General features: G+C 49.1%; 1 protein-coding gene and 1 long non-coding RNA gene across 28 annotated transcripts in view; one reads left to right on the top strand and one right to left on the bottom strand.

Moving 5' to 3' along the window:
• The window catches only part of RAB27B (RAB27B, member RAS oncogene family), a 64765-nt gene that overhangs the window by 13031 nt on the left and 33114 nt on the right, over positions 1 to 18620 (top strand). For 23 of the 27 annotated variants that reach the window (XM_074931701.1, XM_074931718.1, XM_074931719.1 and 20 more), the window contains exon 1: positions 8581 to 8716. The exons of 1 other annotated variant lie outside the window; for it this stretch is intronic. The gene's annotated coding sequence lies outside the window, so the exon portion shown is untranslated. Of the gene's footprint in view, positions 1 to 8580; positions 8717 to 9019; positions 9132 to 15123; positions 15292 to 16815; positions 16879 to 18620 lie in introns of those variants that run through there. 3 more of the 27 variants (XM_074931693.1, XM_074931694.1, XM_074931695.1) reach the window with 3 other exon arrangements.
• On the bottom strand, positions 4641 to 8699 carry LOC141973301 (uncharacterized). The gene is made up of 3 exons (XR_012635501.1): positions 8565 to 8699; positions 7381 to 7568; positions 4641 to 5738 (listed from the first exon to the last, which is right to left on the bottom strand). It is a non-coding gene; the product is annotated as an uncharacterized LOC141973301 (long non-coding RNA).

Here is an 18620-nt window from a genome sequence, read left to right as displayed (position 1 = left end):
AGAGGGCCAGGAGGTCTCCCCTCAGCCTCCTCTGCTCCAGACTGAACCCCCCCAGTTCCCCCAGCCGCTCCCCAGCAGACCTGTGCTCCAGACCCTGCCCCAGCTCCGTTGCCCTTCTCTGGCCACGCTCGAGTCATTCAATGGCCTTTTTGGGGTGAGGGGCCCAACACTGAACCCCCTCAGCGAGGGGCGGCCTCCCCAGTGCCGAGCCCAGGGCTCAGATCCCTTCCCTGTCCCTGCTGGCCACGCCAGTGCTGACACAAGCCAGGATGCCATTGCCCTCCTTGCCCCCCTGGGCACACTCTGGCTCATTCTCACCCTCCCAGTCCCTCTCTGACTGGCAGCTCTCCAGCCACTCCTCTCCAAGGCTTGAGCAAGCCGTGATTATTCCACCTAGATCGCCTGGCGCAGGGCCCACGGCACGTCTCCCACGCTCGCCGCAGCACCGAGCAGCTCTTCCAGCTCGTTTCGATGCCCAGGCCAGCAGCCCTCCTGGACTGCAGCATCTCCAGGCAGGAGCAGCTCTGCAGAAGCCACCTGGGACCCAACTGGGTCAATGCCGAGCAGGAGCTAACGAGGTTTGATGAGCCTGATTTGAAATTGCGCTGCTGATTGCCTTCTGTGGTGAATCTCAATTTCATGTCGTTCGCTGCCATTTAAATGTGAAGAGCCACTTCTCCTCAAAGCTGTGGAGCACTTAGGCCACATTTGTTCCTTCTGGGCCAAATCACCTGTTTCTTCTCCAAACTAGGCAAGAAGTGGTTGTGAAGCACCTACGACACGTGTCTTCCTGCGTCTCCTGCTCCAACATGGGGGAACGATTCTGTTCCCCGAGCTCAGGCTGCAGGTTTAGACCCCCTCTGGTTTTCCATCTTGCCCCCACGTGCTGCTTCAGCAGACAGGTCACCCCCCACCGGCCCAAGGACATTCCCCAGGCCACGCCGTCCTGCTCATTTAGGGACGTCCCACAAGGCTTTGGCTCCAGCCTCCCGCTTGGGTCAAGCTTTAATTTTATTGTGTGCAGGTTTTCTAAAGGGAAAGGCGCAGGGTGGGGAGCGAGAAGCGCCTGCAAGGAGCAACCTCACAGCCAGCGGCCACCCACCTCTCCGACCACAGAGTTTAATTAGCCAGAGCTCATCCAGAAGCTTTTCTCAGTGAGTCATAATTTTACAGAAATCTTGTTAGGTTCATTTTTAGCGGGGATAAAGCACTCCTTGTTCTCGGCACGCCACGCTCTTTGCCAGCGCCCGGCAAATCACGCTCGCTCGGCGCATTAAGGAGCGCTCTGTTTCCAGGTTTTACAGATTAATTTCATTCAGAGCTTTTTAGCCCTTGCATGTAACAAGGGCCACTTTTGGTGCAAAGAAAGAGTTTTTACGTGGTTCCTAGCCCAAATGTCTTCCGCTTGATAATCTGGATGGGGGATGTATGAGCCTATGGGAATACTTCAGGGGGCTGGTGGCCTGCACGAAGCTACATCGGTGGGTTTGGTGGCTCAGGTTGATTGTACAGGATGAGGTGCCACATCCCTAAACTCACCCCCGTCCTCTGCCTGGGTCCGACTCACGATTTGAACCGCTCTTGCGGACTTGCACGACGGGTAGAAGAGACCTCGACAACCTCCTTGTCTGGTAGTTCTGGGTTTAGACCTGATCTACCTGATGGTTGGTACCTCTTCATCCAGGCCAACGCCTTTTGTTTGAACTAGAGCAAACAATTTTGAGCTATTTGTTCAGAAAATGGCAGGGTTTGCCTATATTTCTGCTACTCTGTCTCACTTTTTAACGAATTAGCCCATTCTTATCCGTGTATAGTATGACTAGAAGCTTCTTTTCCTCCCTTATTCCAGCAGAGGTTTTGACAATGATGTTTGCACTGTTTCCTCTTGCTGCAGAAGGGCACGACATCACCATCCGAGTTCTTGGGGTAAACCCCAGCCTTTCCCCTCACCTCCCCTCTAACCCCACGGGCTGGTCTCTGCCTCACCGACCCTGACGGCAGAGCAGCGGGGACCCGAGGCCGTGTCTACGGAGCGAGGTCGTGCCCTCCCCATCACCCCAGAAAACCCACCCTGCAAACGAGCAGCTTCCTTTCCCGCGTTGCTAATTAACTCGGTGGGTGAATCCATAGAAAATCCTGCAGTTGTGACACCGACCGGTGCCTCGGGAGACCGCAGCTGCCGCAGTGGGAAAGGGGGAACTGCACAAAGCTGGGTCTTTTCCCTCAGACTGAGTTTATAAAAGTGATTCCGCATTAATTTTAAAGCAAACTTACAGCTAGCTCTGTTGAAACGCGGGAGTAGCTTGCTCAAAAGAGATGCAGTTTGGGCCGGCGTGAAAGATTTTTCTGTTTTGTTTTGGTTTTGTAATGTTTCTGTAGATAACGTGAAAATGTCCAGAGGAAACACAGGGAAAAGGGACGCACACAGAGGCAGTGTGATAAGCTGTTCTCAATCGCCTCAAATGAAGTTAAGATAATGAGGCAGGTCTGTTCAAATCAGGGTGTTTTTTCCTATCGCAACAGCCCCAGGTACTGAAAAGGAACATTATTACATTTCCAACCGGCCAGCACTTGTGAATTGCTGCTTCTGCAGCAAGTGAGAGTCACGGGAGACCAAGTCAAAACCAAAGAACTGTTGAAGTTCAGCGCCGGCTTTGTTGTACATCTTCCCTCACCACAAATAAATAAATGCAGATGCAGTATTTAGGGGCCAATGCTCAGTGTTTGCAACATCAAAGTGATCCTGGTTTGTTTCTGAACAGTCGGGCACATGAAATATTTAAAACGTCATAACACAAGGCATCAGGGAAAACGGGTGCATTTCGAAGTTAAAGAACAGATCTGGTTTTAAAGAGTGATGCAAATCACTTGCAATTGCAGATTGAATTTTTGACGAGGCAGAAACGATCGAGGTCATTATCTGCTGGCCTTGGCAATGTTCTTTTTTTCAGGAAAATAACGTTTTCTGGGTCTGAAACAAATCTGCGGCAACCCTCGGGATGAAAAGTGTATTTTAATCCAAAAAACTTAGTTGCAATAAATAACTGAATAATCAGGGATTTTCTTTTTAACATCATTTTGGGCAGAAGAGGATATTGGTTTCCATTCAACCTTGTTCATTCGTCTTCTTCTTCTTAATTAATTAGCCCTTGGCTATTGAATCATGGTGCAGAAAATATGAGCATATCCTGGTGAATTATTATTGTTTAGGAAACACGTAATGGATTAAATATCCTACTGGCATAAGATGATCGAGTTTTGTTGAGCTCAGTGGAGTTACACTGGCAAGACCCAAGAGGCGAGCTCTGTCTCTATGTATGAATGCACAGACTAGACTAGACTAGGCCAGACCAGGATAGACTAGAGTATTTCTGTTACAAGGGACCTACAACAACCATCTAGTCCAACACCCAGCGAGCACACGGACCAGAGGAAGGGGTGAGGGGAGCTCCCGGGGACCTGAACTGCTCGTAGATGCCCAGCACAACTGGGAGAGGATGTGGGTGGCAGCAGAGAGGAGGAGGGAGGGGAGAAAGCAGCATAGACGTGTAAGACTTACTCATTAAATAAATCTATGATACGTGCCTTATCTAATTAACTCGTTGGCCTGTGTCACTAAGTCAACTGTTTGCTCCAGATTCACCTTGGTCACAGGTTCTGTGTTCTAATCTAAATAAGCCCTTCACAACTACTGCTTGTGAGTTTAGTCCGGGTGGGGTTTTTTGCACCGAGAGTCAAGAAACATGCTTGGTACTATTCAAAACATGCAGAAAGTTTCTCCTCAAAGAACCTTGGCAATTCGGGCAGTACTTTGGTCAAGGACAGGATGAGAAAGAATATGAAATAGGGTAGCAACACTTTGTCATTTCTCAGTTCAGATATAGCCGTGTCTGATTGATTGCTTTCATTAAATATCACTAATTGCTCCTGACAGCAATTTGGTCTTAGGTGTGTTAAGGCCCCTTGCACACTTGGCACGTCACACACCCCAGCGACAAAAATCCTACCTGATGCGTGAGACTTGTTAGGCCAGCTTAAAAAAACAGCGTGCCCCGGCCCTTAGAGCCCCACGCCGAGTTAAGCAAGACTAAAAGCAGACGGAGCGCACTTGCGTGAGAACTTCACAGCCGTTTAATGAGGTTGAATATACATTAATTTAGCTTGCATTAGTGAGATGAAGAATGACGCTGTTAATGCTTTGTGGAAAAACCACAACTGAGCCACAAGAACCGGTTTAAGACAGCTTGCTTAAAGGCATACACCGGTTTTGCTGAACTGAGTTAAAATGATTTTTTTAAATTTTTTTTTTCCCCCCCTCCAAGTAGAGCAGACCTTCAAGAAAAATTTGAATAAGAAATCATTATCTGGGATAATTAAAGGAAAAACAGGGGAAGAGAGAGAGTTGGTTGCAACTTCTTCCTTATTGCTGGAGAAGAGTAAAGCTATGCCTAGCTGGGCAGCTGCTGCCAGCTGGGATTTGTTCCCGGCTGCGGGCACAGGGAGAGCAGGTGAGATAACATATTTGCTTTCATTGTGGTGCAATATCACAGCTAATGCAAATATGCTCGTCACAGGGAATGTAAATACCACATCCTGCTAGTACTTCCAAAGGAGATCCAGCCCTTTTTTTTTTTTTTTTTAAAAAAAAAAGCGTATCAGGAAATACCACCCTTTCGTTATTAATGTTGTATGATTTTCTCTAATAACTCCGTGAAGTACTTGTTCAGTCACCGCTGTTTCACAGGAGATTTTTCTATCTGGCAAGAACAGGATCCACGCACGTTTCCTGCGTTCTTGTGAATAACGCCGAATTTTAATTGTTAGAGGAATAAGCAGGAAACTGGCCTACTAAGTAAAACATTTGCCTTGAATTTATGGGACCCAAAAGAAACACAACTCCCATAGTTTTATTTAACATCTAGCAGCCTAGAGGAGATAAAGAGGAAACTTATCTAGAAACTGCAAGAGCTTTAGAGAAATGCTTCTGCCTGAAACCGTCCATCATAGCAAAACATTTCCAGTTATATAAAAAGAGCTGGCAACCAGCAGAGTTACTAATTGCCTGTGTGGCCAAACTGAATCGCTGCTGATTGCAAGCCAATTTGTCGGCTACTGTGTGGGTGCAAAGTTCTGAGCTGTGAGGCCTCCAAGAAATGTTTGCCAACAGTTTTGATCTCCTCTCGTCTACGAGCACTGGGCATTTAGTAGCGGGGAGAGGGGCAAACAGAGCAGCGATAACCCGTTTATGAATGTTGCAGGGAGGTAACGCTGGCAACGGGGCTGACGGATCTTCAGCTGAGTGATTGCTGTTCCCAGCTGAGCTGCAAGGGAAGGATTTTTCAAAAAAGGATGTGTGAGCCGTTGGTAAGAAGGTTTATTCGTCCGCTGTGCAGCCCGAAGAACAAAATGGTTTGGAAAAACTCTTTTTTCTCACAGAGCGAGTTTTGAAACATGGCCCCAGGGAAGGGCAGAAATCATTTAAACAGACCTCGAAGTGCTAGCAAGTGGGACTGGGTGCTGCTGGATCATCCTCCCGGGATCATGGCAAGTCCCCCACAGCTCTCCCAGTATTGGGACAGACAGAAATCAAACCGCAACAGATAACAGCAGAGGGTTCCTGTGTGTTCACGTAGGGTGTGAAGCTCAACCTCCCTCACCCGACGACGTGTTCAGCGGTGTGACACCTCAGCACTCCCCGTCACATCTCGCCAATGACCTCACGCGCGCCAAAACGACACCTAACAGAGAAATTATAACTTCACAGTACGTTCTGCCCAAACGACGACAAGCCCAAGGATTCGAGTGAAATTATTAGCACTCCCTCTGAACAGGCAGCTCTGCCACCCGAGGGCTTTGCAATGCGCTATAACCTTGCCAGAATGAGCACGCAGGGTAACGCCAGCCCTTATTTTTCTGTGCTGTTCTCACTCAGCTCTCTCCCTCGCCTGCCTGCTGCGTTCTTATCTATAAAGCAGATATTTCGGGGCCAAACTATGCTCGTACTATGTGCCGGTTATCAGCGGCGTAGTGCAAATGCTGTTCTTGTTTTTCACGTTAACATCAATAACCTGTGAGGCTTCTCAGGCGCTCTGCAATGCAGACAGCAAATTCTTTCAAGTTAGGGTAAAGAGTTCCCCTCATGTAACGACAAGCCTGTAGCAGAAATGATTATAACTGCGCTGCTGGGCTGTATGAGCTCACTGAAGGTAGCCCAATCCTAGGATTTGCATGTGGAAGCACTTCAGAAAGCTGCGTTTTAGCTACAAAATATTGTTGGGGTTTTTTTTTAGCTAAAAAATACGGTTGGGGGTTTTTTTTAGTTACAAAATACCGGGGGTTTATTTAGCTACAAAATACTGGATTTTTAATTTTTTTTTCAGTAGCACAGAATAATTGTGTTAGCAGTGACCGGATTAGCACTGGATGAACTCTTGTAGCTGCACCGCTCGATCCTCGCAGCGTTGGGACGCTGGAATGGTGACAGGGTTTGACACACAACCCAGCTGGCCAAGTGTCTTGGATTGAGTTTTGGGAACTAAATTTTGAGTTTTTTAGAGCAGCCCCGAGGAGAAGGACTTGAGGGTGTTAGTGGATGGAAAACTGTGAGCCAACAATGTGGGCTCGCAGCCCAGAAAGGCCCCGTGTGCTGGGCTGCACCCAGAGCAGGGTGGGCAGCAGGGCCAGGGGGGGATTCTCCCCTCTGCTCCGCTCTGGGAGACCCCCCTGCAGGGCTGGGTCCAGCTCTGGGGCACCAACAGCAGAAGGACACGGACCTGCTGGAGCGGGGCCAGAGGAGGCCACGGAGATGCTGGGGGGGCTGGAGCCCCCCTGTGAGGACAGGCTGGGAGAGTTGGGGGGTTCAGCTGGAGGAGAGAAGGCTGTGGGGAGACCTTAGAGCGGCCCCCCAGGGCTGAAAGGGGCTGCGGGAAAGGGGGGGGATAGGACAAGGGGGAACGGCTTTAAACTGGCAGAGGGGAAATTTAGGTTAGATGTAAGGTAAAAATTGTTCCCTGTGAGAGGGTGAGGCCCTGGCACAGGCTGCCCAGAGAAGCTGTGGCTGCCCCCTCCCTGGCAGGGTTCAAGGCCAGGCTGGACGGGGCTTTGGGCAACCTGGGCTGGTGGAAGGTGGCCCTGCCCGGGGCAGGGGGTGGCACTGGAGGGGCTTTGAGATCCCTGCCAACCCAAACCAGTCTGTGAGTCTATGAACTAGGAGGTGGATTAAAGGGAAAATTTGAGTTAACCTGAGGTAGCAAGGCTGTGGAAAGCAGCCCTTGAACGCCTTCCCCTAAGGATTGAGGGGGGGTGAGCACTAACAAGTTACAGCTGCTCTTTGCTCTGGATCAGGGCCGCTCCCCTGGTAAAACTTGAACGCCTGTTTACCGCATGGCAGGGCACGAGTTGGGACTGGCCTTCATCCTCCTCCTCCTCTTCCAGCAGGGTTGGCGCTGCTCGCAGGCTGAGGGAAGCTGATGGCTGAGTCCCGCTTGGGGCAGGGACTCTCCCTCAGAACAAAGATGCTGCTCAGGCCCCTGGTTCCCTCAGGGGGGGGGAAAGCTGGAAACCTGGCACTGGAGAGGGAGGGAAAATCAGGGATGGGGGCCTAGTGTGGGGGTTCCCTGGCCTGAAGGAAAATGAGGGGTGGGAGGTCTCTGGCCTGAGGGAAAATTAGGGATCGGGGGGGGGGGGGGGGGGGGGGTCCGGGGGCGGGTGTGTGTGTCCATGGCCTGAAGGAAAATGAGGGGGGGTGTCCCTCAGCTAAGGGAAAATCAAGGATGGAGGGGGACTCGTGGGGGGGGGGTCCCTGGCCTGAGGGAAAATCAGGGAAGAGGGGTCTAGTGTGGGGGTTCCCCAGCCTGAGGGAAAATGAGGGGTGGGGGGTCCCTCAGCTGAAGGAAAATCAGGGGTGAGGGGTCCCTCACCTGAGGGAAAATGAGGGATGGGGGGGTCTAGTGTGGGGGTTCCCCAAGCCTGAAGGAAAATGAGGGGTGGGGGGCCCCTGGCCTGAGGGAAAATGAGGGTGGGGGGTCCCTCAGCTGAGGGAAAAATCAAGGATGGAGGTGGACTCGTGTGGGGGGGTCCCTGGCCTGAGGGAAAATCAGGGGTGGGGGTCCCACAGCCTGCGGGAAAATGAGGGGTGGGGGGTCCCTCAGCTGAGGGAAAATCAAGGATGGAGGTGGACTCGTGTGGGGGATCACTGGCCTGAGGGAAAATCAGGGGTGGGGGGTCCCTCACCTGAGGGAAAATGAGGGATGGGGGGGTCTAATGTGGGGGTTCCCCAAGCCTGAAGGAAAACGAGAGGTGGGGGGGTGGTCCCTGTCCTGAGGGGAAAAAAATCAGTGACGGGGGTCGGGGGGTGTGTTTTACTGTGAAACCCCTTTTTCTCTGAGGGCCCCTCGCCCTCCCACCCGGCTCCCCACAGGTTTTAACGTCTCAGGAAAATCCCCCCCCCCCCCCAACAGGGCGCGCCGGGGGGGTGCTTCCCCTCAGGAAAACCGGGTTGTGTTCGTGTGTGTGTGTTCGTGTTCCACCCTCCCGTCCCCGCCCCGCCGCCGCCAGCCTCCTACCTCGGCCCCGGGGGCCGGTAAGCGACGCCTCCGCCTCAACCTCAAGCCCAAGCGCCGGGCTCCCGCAGAGGGAGGTGCTCCCGCGCCTCTCTCGTCCTTCCCTTTCGCCGCCGATAAGGAGGGAAGAAGCTCGGCGCCTCCCCGGAGAACAGGTCTCTGCCGCCGGCGGGTGAAGGGAAGGGCGGGAACAAGCGGCCACCTTGCCCCGGCCTCGCTTCCCGCCAACGCGGCCCGCGGAGGCCGGGCGCTGGGCCAGGCCCGCGGCGGGGCGGCCCCGGGATTTTTAGGGGGTGGAAGAAGAGGAAGGGGGTAAAATGGAGATTGGGGGGTGAGGAGGTGGGTTTGGGGGTTAAAATCGCCTGGGGAAGGGGAGCACGGAGCCTGGCCGGCCGCTCCGCTCCAGCCCGCGGCCCGGGGCGGCTGAAGCCGCCCCGGGCCGCGGGCTGGAGCGGGGCGGCAGGCGGGAATCTCAACCCCGACATGCAGCCACTATCGCGACAGTGCTCCCCTCACGACAAGGAAAGGGGGAGTGCAGAGGGTGCCTGGTACATCCTGCGTCTGGAGCCGGTAGGTTTTGTGAATGTCAAAGACGCGGCTGGTAGGAAAGTGAAGGGGCACACTAGTGAATGATGCGTTCTAAAAAAAAAAAAACAAAAAAAACAAACCCTGAATTGATAACAAAGGCGGTTTTATCCCGGAATGGCCAAATATAGTTACCCCGAAATAGTTTTTCCGTGAGCAGACACTTTTTTTTTTTTTTTTTTTTATGGAGGGGTGGCTGCTGTCGCTCGTTAATTTGGGGGGAGGAATTGAGATGAGAATATGGGATGGAAAAAGATCAGCGGAGATGGAAGCAGAAGGCACTTTTTCATTAAAAAGAAAAAAAAAAAAACAAAAACAAACAAAATAACACCCAGCTGCTTCCAAAATACCACGAACTGGCATTTTTATTGTTCCACCAATGTAGGGTTAATCCTCTTTTATACCTACTCAGTCATATAATTGCAGAGAGGCTTCTTTCATTTTATATAGTTTTATATAAAGTTTTATACACTTTGCAGGGGCCACAGAAACAGATTTGGTCCTTAAGTTCGTAGCCAAGCCCAACTTCTGCAGAGTTTAACTGAAGCGACTTTGCGAGCGGCTGTGGCAGGAGGAGAAAGGCAGGTACACAGGGCAGTAAGAGAAAGAGTTTGCCTCTTCTGAACTTTAGTATAAAAGTTCTTCTAAAGTAGCTTTGCGCCGTGGGTTGTAGGCGGGAAAAAAAAAAAAAAAAAAAATTGCCAAAGGTAAAATGAATTGCATACTTGCAGGCATATGGGGGGAAAAAAGGCCTGAGTCTTGGAGTTATGCTAATTCACACCAGCGAGAGAGAGTGTGATTCCTCTTTCAGTTCTTTAATCAGACTTTGACTCAAAGGAGAAACAGTTTTCCCATGCTGCAAAACTCTTCTCAACAAATCTGGTGGGTTTTGGCTGCGTGTGAAGTTCTCAAGATGGGGTGTTACAAGTAAATGCGCAAGAAGGCACTGTTGGCAGTTTTGCACACAGCGTTGTTGGAAAGCTCTGTTAAAACATGGTGCTAGGGAAGTTTGAACAGCTGCAGAGAAAAGCGACAGCTCTCGTGGTGTGGTGCTTATTTTTTGCCTTCAAAGAAACAGCAATATATTGCAGCCTGCTAAAATGTGCGAACTGGGGAGTAGCAACATGCTCCCTTAGAGAGTGCCTAGAAACTGCTAAGGCTGACATATGACAACCTGGTCATTACTGAAATACATGCTGTCACTGTTTAAAGCTGGCATCATAGCGTCTCAAAAAATACCCAGCTCTTGAGAGCACGTCACAAAATACAGTTGTACGCTGCTTACCTGTATATCTGTGAGCCCTGCCTGCTAAAAATCTGAATTTGCATTTGCAAGAGCTTTTATTTTATTTTAGTCTGGGAGAAGCCGGGCTTTTCTCACTCTTTGTGTGCGTTGCAGCCTCAATTTTCCAAGCTGATTTTCCTGTTGGCAGGTTTTTGGTCTCAGAACTGCTGCTGTAAGCTCACGTCGCGCTGGTTCCCACGAAAGCCTTGGGTTTGCTCCTTCATTAAGACACAAAATCGCCAAGAGTAATTCAGCACAAAGTCTGCGGTTTGCATTTTGTCTGCTGAAATGCGGCACTGGGAAGCAATGCGGGCAGTAGTAGCGTGAAGCGGCAGGTGTGGGGTTGATTTGGGTGGAATTAGGACAAAGTTTGAGCCTGGGAGTGGGTCCTTTGCCACTCCCATGGCCTGGGTGGGGGTACCTGTGTCCAGCAGCTGCTGTGATACTCCCTGTGCTCTGTCCTGGTGAGCTACAGCTGTGAAACGGCTGGACAGTGTGGAATGATCTAAACCTGAGGTTTATCAAGCAGTGGCTAATTCTCTGGGGTGACCGATAGAGAGTGAACCATGTAATCTTGAAATTTCCTGTCAGGAAAGGAGCTTTAAGATATACGTTTCCTGTTGAATCTTGAAGAACTGGCTAATTCCTGTCGATTAGGGGGATAAAACTCGTTGCTAATCTTGCTTGTGGCAGCTCCTAACTCACTCCTCGTTCTTGCCCTCAAAACCTTTCCCGTGTTTGTCTGCCCCTAAGCCCTCGTGTCTGCTCCCAGAGCCGTAGGCATGGCTCAGGCAGGGCTGGCTTTAACCAGGGTGGGGCGAGCACGGCTGTTTCTTGTGAGGCAGAGGAGAAGCAGCTGGGGAAGGGCCGTTTCTGGTCTCTGCCTGCCCTGGCCCCCTGCGAGCAGAAGGCCACTGGTGCAGGGCGAGGAGGAGCACACCTGGGGAAGCTCGCAGGTGTGAGCGATAGCCCGGGAGGAGCTTCACAGGGAGTCGAGAAGACAGGCAAGAGAAGACCTTTCTCCTCTCCAGTACAGCCTCAGCTGGAGGAGAAAAATAACTGTTCTCTCTGAAGCTTTAAGGGGGTTAAAACTTCAGGGATAACCCAATTCCTGCCGGAGCAGTGCAATAGACTTTAATTCCTCAAACCTTTCACAGAATAATCAGCTTGCAAAGAAGAAATGATTTGCTGTTTCAAAAGCAGTGATTGAAACGTCTTTAGCTTGTTAGAACTAATGACTTTTTATCTGGAGGAACCTTCCTTACAATTGGCAGTCCTTAAAGAGCCACGGTAAATGGGATCAGATGATTTGACAAGCCAAACCGTTTTGATCCCTGCTGTATGTTTTTATTTAAACGGGGTGATACAGGGAGTGGAAAAATCTGGCTGTATGGAGGGAGGTGTATCTGCTGTTGTGGCTAATTATTGCAGAGATTATTTAAGGGGACACTCCAAGGGTTGGAGCTTTTCCTGTCCTATGCAATAGGGAACAAAAGACATTAATTTTCATGCCAAAAATCTTTACCTGTCTGACAGCAAAAGGGAAGCTGCTCTGAGGATTGCAGAAGGGCCTTTAGGAAGTGTGATCGGATGTATTTGCCTGCCCAGTGTTCCCTGGAGTGAGGCGTGAGCTGAGTGTGCAGGCAGCAGGGCCAGCCTCTGGCCCTTTCAGGTTTGAGAGAACCCTGTAAAGCTGCACTTCAGCCACCAAAAAAAAAAGCCTCCGTGTTTCTAGGTGAGCCCCTGCGCAGGCCTGCGATACAGCCAGGTGAGTCTGCAAGCCTAAGGGAGGTTTGCTATGAAAGGAACTGAAAACCTAGCCCAAAGAGTTTTGGGAAAAGCAGCAATGTGTAGAAATATGGATCTGTCCAGGGTGCAGCCAGCCAACAGCTAAATTGCTATAACAGCAGCTTTGGTTTTCACTAAAGCTGTGTACTTTTTTTTTTTTTTCCCCCCTTTAGCATCCATTCAGCCCATTATCTGTAGGCAGCACAAAGTAGAAGTTCTCCCAGTCTTAATCTTGATTCAGACTTTCCATTAGAGACTTTGCTGTGAAGATGCTCCAGAAGACAGCTTTGGCTTCATTCGAGGATCAATTAGAAGGCTAACGATGGCCCCTGGCTCACAGTGATCGGCCCTGTGTTCTCCTGCTGCTTCCCAGAATATTTTTGGCAGGAGATTAGAAAGGATCTACGGTAACAAAAGCTGAGCAACCTTTGGGCTGGCTTAACTGTAAGCCGGCGTAACTGGTTAGTGGAGCAACGCTGTTGAGGACGGCCCCAACTATCGGGACAGGCTTTCTAAGCTGTGGAGTTGACTTTCCTCCCTCCACCCTCTTGCTCTTTACTCTGTTGATAACTGTTCGTGGCACATACTGATTCATGTATGCAGGAGGAAGGGTGGTGTTATAAAAAACACGAGTAGCTGGCAAACGTTCAGGGCTTTTAGATGTAATCATCCAGTTTGGAGTCTTCATCGGCGTATCAGGGTTCCTAAATTTAAATAGAGATCAGCAGAAAAAAACAGTGTCACAGTCACGTGCTTGGTGGCAAAGGCTGGGCTTTGTCAAAGGAGTTTTACAAAAGATTTATGATGAGTTTTGGATTCCAAACATGAATTTGATAAGGTCAGGGAGAGATGAAGTATGGATAATGATACCATGCTTCTGCAGTTAAAAGGGAAGTCTAGCCCGCTTCGTGTCTTTCCGATAACTATATTAGCTCATAAATTTTCATCGAGTTTGGTTGTTGTTTTTTTTTTTTCCCCCTGACACACAGACAGATAAATAACATGATGAAGGGTAGGCTTCGCTTGCTCTCTGGAGAGCAGCAGAGACACGGAGGGTTTGAACAGCAGGTCAGCAGGGAGCTGCTCAGCGTCTCTCCCGGAATCTGCGGCGTGTTGGGAAGCGACCCCGCTCTTGTGAGGTTAGAATATTTGCCATCTGGGTTATTTTACCCTGGCAGGATTGTGCTGCCTTTTGCAAAATCCATTTCGGGCTTTGTGGGTATTTTGTAAACGATCATTATTTTCTGCTCCGTAACACCGTTATATTTGTGTAGTCAGTCAAGTGTGATAGACTGGATTACAGGTTAAATACAGGCCTACCGTGGCATGGTCAACCCAGAACTAATTCCTGTGCTTACCAAGTAGGTTTTTGAAGCGGTGAAATAGAGGAAAATATGTTTGGTTGCTTGTGTTGTAACTCACCTCGCACCGTGTGTTCGGTGTAGAAGAAAAAAACACCACGGAAATATTGTGATAACAGCCTCCGGTGGTGGTTGGGCATGCTCCTTTTTTTTTTTTTCTTTTTATTGCGTCTGTTTTTTCATATTGATTAATACTGAAAATGGCTGAATTAGTCACTCTTCTCCCTTGCCCACACAAATGTAAATATGTATTTGCTGCCTGTGCGTGTAGTCAGAGAGTTTTTGGGCAGTGGTGCCTGGAAGGGAAGGGCTTTGGCGCTGCTCTTCCCTCTTTAGGTACGACTTGGGGGTGGTGGAGTGTGCTGTGTGAGAAAAGGACCCCAAAAGCTGTGGGTATGGGGGTGAAAACCACGAGTGGACGTGGAGGGGGTGAGAGCGTGCTGCTTGGTTTATTCCAAATAACGCCTGCGGGCCGTGCGGCGATGGGAAGGGGTTCGAGCTTAGGAAACGTCTATTTAAAAAGCAGCGTTTGGAGATTTTGCTGGGGTTGCTTGTGGGAAGCCTCGCTGCGGGCTTCTCCTGAGTCAAAGGGAATTCTTGAGGGCTCCTTTGGGGGCACGTGCGAGGGGCACGGTGACAAACTCACCATCTTACCCATGGAGTTACGTTCAGTTGTTGAGTTACGCTGAGCCTGTGCTCAACTGGGTGAAGGCTGCAAATCCATATACCCAAAGAACTTCTAAAACGCAGTACATTCTTTAAATATTTCTTTATTAAAAAGGGTATCCTGCCTTACTAAAAGCGAGGAGTACATGACTGTGGCTTGCCAAGAGTCTTTTACATACTGAAGCCTGAAACTGTCTGCGCTCCAACGCTGCGAGGCATCCATGCCAGCAAGCAGCCGTCTGGTCCTCCGGGGGTTTCCACTGTAGAGGAAGAAAATGAGGAAGGATCATTTCTTTCACACCGATGCCACATTTGTTATGTATTGTTGCTCGCAGCTCCTATGTGGAAATTATTGTGCGCGCCTGATTTGGAGCAGAGAAGCCGGCTTTAATTTCATCTCAGCATAGCTCCAGTGAGTTGTTTGATTTTATTTTTTTTTTTCTTATTTATTTTTTATTTTGAGAGGGAAAAAAATGTTTGGCTCGTTGTGGGCCGCTTGGCAGCTGTGAGGCTTCTGCTTTTTTGGCAGGTGATTGTGGACAAATTACAGCATGATGCTGGGATGACTGGACAGAATTTTATCTGGTCTTTCCTACATGTCTTTCTCCCACTCGGGAAGGACTTGCGAGGCTGCTTTCTGATAATGCACCCTTAAATTTCATTCTCTGTTCCACTTTGCGTCGCAGACGTTCCTGTATGCTCTCTCTGCTAGGGAAGAGGTGTCTTAACGAGGCTCTGTTCATGAGTTTGATGTTTATAATCTGGTCGGTGTGGGGTTCTCTGTTGGATGCTCCTTGCCAAGAGACGCTCTCCCACAGCAATTGAGCAACAGGTTGTGAGGTTTTGAGGGAGACAGGGGACTGGAGTTCTTTGCTGTGCTGGTTGTGGCTGGGATAGAGTTAATACCAGTCAGAATCTCGAGGATGAAAGAAAGGGAGATTTTTGGTGTTCCTGCAGAAGACCGGGGGAGGCTTTCTGTTCGTGCTGCAGAGCTTTGCGTTTCTGTTCAAAAGAGCTAAAAGCTTCAAAGACCAGCCACGTCCAGGTCAGTCTTGGGATGTCTTTCTGCTACAGCCTGTACGATTTTTTTAGGAGGGTGGACGGAGCTAGAAATAATTCATTTCAGAAATAACTCATTTCAAAACTCTTTACGTAGCGACTCTGATTTCCAACAGGAACCTGCTGCTGTCAGTGGTTTTTCTCTCCTAGAAGTGACTCGAACAGGAAACCTAGCAGGCATCCTGTCCCCCCACGGATCAGCCTTGCCTAACTCTCGTCTCTTTTCTCGGTTGGGAGTCTCTGTGCAGCTCTTTATTTATCAGAAACTTAACGGTATGTCTGTGGGGTGCTGGGGGATGAGAACGGCTCTTCGTGGTGGCTAAACTGGGTCGATGCCCACCTGCCTCTCGGGCCTTTGCCAAGGGATTTTTAAACCACAGGTTGGCGTTGGGCTCATCCCTCTTGGTGGGAAGCACCAAGGTTGTCGCCTCCATCCAACTGCTGACCCTGAAAGGATCCAGGAGCAGGATCTCCGGAGCGAAAGGATTAGGCCACAGGGTCAGCTTCACGCGGGCCAGTAGCTTTGCCTGCCCTTAGGCCCATTGTGCCATGACCTGGGTGCGATGGCTCATGGGACGCACCAGAAAAAGCCAAATGGGGTCAGTTGGTAGCTTTTTGGGGCTATTTTGCTGCACTCTTGGAACTGCTTTCAGTCAGTGACAGTTCTGGTGTACGTGTGCTGTGCCTGGGGTACCACCATCCCTGAGTTGGCCCTCAGTGCAGCAGTGATTTTTTTTTTCTTGGTGTTTTTACATTTCTTAAAAAAAAAAAAAAAAAAGCTTGGATGAATAGTAGTGATGCTGATTTATTTTGCTGCAGAGGGAACGAATCTCTTGCTGACCAGCTGCTGGTACAATATGTGCTCTGGGATTTTATATCCTGCCTTTTCTAGAGCTAACGCTATTTTAGACGTGATTTTTGTGTGATGGACTTTTAACTTGGCGTGTGTCAAGGGAAATCATCTTATTTTCTGAAACTCTCGTTGCACGCTTAACTTTTCCTTGATGATATTCCCATTAGCTGGTTATGTAATGGCTGAACTCCTTTCAACAGCTCTCCATTAACGAGCAAATGTGTTACCAGAAGATCTAGCAGATAGGCTCTTTGATTGGGAAAGGCTTTTAAAATTCAAAAATCTGCAGAGTTAGAAATTCAGATGTTTTAGAGTTTTACAAACTTTTCCAGTTCTGAGAGATGAAAAGCGTGACTAACAGGCCGTGGTTTGAGGTTAGGTTCATCAGAAATTCAGCTTATAATTTGGTTTTACCACATGTATGAACATCTTGAGACGAAAAAGAGTTTCTGAACTGAAACCATTTTCCTGCGGAGTTCGTTCCCAGTCAAAAGTCGTTTGGTTTGGTTTTTTTTTTTCACATGCAATTTAGATTTCCATGAACTGCCTTTCTCCCAGTTTTTAAGGAAGACGCTATGAATGGAAAAAGAAAACCAAACTTACAACTTTTCTCCTCTGTGTCCTTTTCCATGTGCTGGGGTGGATCTTCTGGAGCAGAGTTCAGCGGCGCTTCAGAACGAGCTGCTGGCTGGTGCTGAGGCTGCTCCTTCAGGTGGAGAGGTGAGGGCAAAGGCACGATGCCTGAGGAGTAGATTTTCCTCTCCCCGTAGGCTATAAATGAAAGGTTTGGTTGGTTTCTCTGAAGCCATATCTCTCTATTGAGAGAATGTTCTCTGGAGTGTCTGCTGACAAGTGCCAGATTTTAAATGATCTTTCACGCTGCAGTTAGAGAACATTAAATGGGGGGGGGGGGGGGGGGGGGGGGGAACGAAATAATCCATCAAGAAACAAGATGCTGCTTCTGGTCTAGATGAGAATCTTGTCTGCCAAGAAAGCAGAAGAGTGTTTTTTAAATCAGGCTCAGTCTAGATGCACAGCCTGGAAGAAACGTCACATTTATCATCCTCTGGCTGTTGGCCATGTTGGCAGAGAGGGTTGGGTGGGACGGTCGGGAGCCCCGTCTGGGTTTTTGTAAAGCTTCACTGGTTCCACGGTATTAGTGAGACAGCGGAGGCTCCTGAATTAGAGGGTGAGATTGTGTGAGTTGAGTGAAAAGTTGGGTTTGGTCTGGCTGGGTTGACTGAGCCCTGCGGGGTGGCGGGGGGAGGCCGTGCTGCTTCAGGCTGCTCTGACAAAAAAGAGTCGCCGCGGATGGGGTTATGGCTTCAGGTCCCTTTAGATCCTCTCAGGAAGGGGAGGACTTTGAGCGTGAAGGTTCCAGGCCCAGGGTGGTTTTTGAACGTCATCGTGGAACTCGGGAATTGAGTTGCTTTGTTTTAGCAAGGGAAGGCCTGTGCGTTACAGCCTGGGGGTGCTTCTTTTCAGTAGCTCGACCTATTGAACCATTTAAATGAGAATTGAATAAATGCTTTGTTGATAAACTCTTAGTAGAAAATTCTGGAGTGTTTTTCAGATTTTTGCTAGAAGAAATTCTCTTGAAGTCAAGTCTCTTTTCTAAGAACCCCAAACCTCCTCCACTGGAGCACCTGGCTTTGTTTCAGATGTGGTGTGTGACTTTGCTTCAGTTGTACCTACTCTTTAAGTTAGCATTTGTCATGAAACACAAAATTCAGAGTTTTGAAATTCAGTTAATTATAGACTTTTAAAAGCACACTTAGAGGTTTATCTAATAGTAGTTATTAGTAATCAGTAGTAATTTTAGTCATACTAAATGAAATTAAAATCTTAACACTCAGATTTCCTGTGGAAGAAGAACATAGTGTCCTACAGCACTTTGGAAGTGGTCGAGCAGTGGTGGCAGTAGAAAATTCTGGATTGTTTTTCAGATTTTTGTTAGAAGAAATTCTCTTCGCTTTTCTAAGAACCCCAAACTCCCTCCACTGAAGCACGTGGCTTTGGTTCAGGTGTGGTGTGTGACTTTGCTTCAGTTGTACCGACTGTTCCAAGTTAGCATTTGTCGTGAAACATTGGGAGTTTTGAAATCCAGGTAATTATAGACTTAAAAGCACCCTTAGAGGTTTATCTAATAGTAGTTATTAGGAATCAGTAGTAATTTTAACCCATTCTAAATGAAATTAAAATCTTAACGCTCAGATTTCCTGTGGAAGAACATAGTTTGGTGTCCTACAGCGCTTTGGAAGTGGTCAAGCACTGATGGCCGTGCATGGGTCTGCTCTGTGAAACTCAACCCACACGCAGCTTTTTGTGAAGCCTGCTCCTCCCGTCTCCCATCACATAGCTGGCCAAAGAGAGGAAAACCATTTGGTGGCTTCAGGTTAAAATCTGAAAGGGATAAAATTGCTTCTGTGCTTTCCTACACGGTACGGAGCAGGGGGAGAGCG

This window comes from Athene noctua, chromosome Z, assembly GCF_965140245.1.
Source record: "Athene noctua chromosome Z, bAthNoc1.hap1.1, whole genome shotgun sequence".
Taxonomy (NCBI): Eukaryota; Metazoa; Chordata; class Aves; order Strigiformes; family Strigidae; genus Athene; species Athene noctua.
The sequence above is the reverse complement of the archived record's forward strand: the minus strand, read 5'-3'. Positions and strand labels throughout refer to the sequence as shown.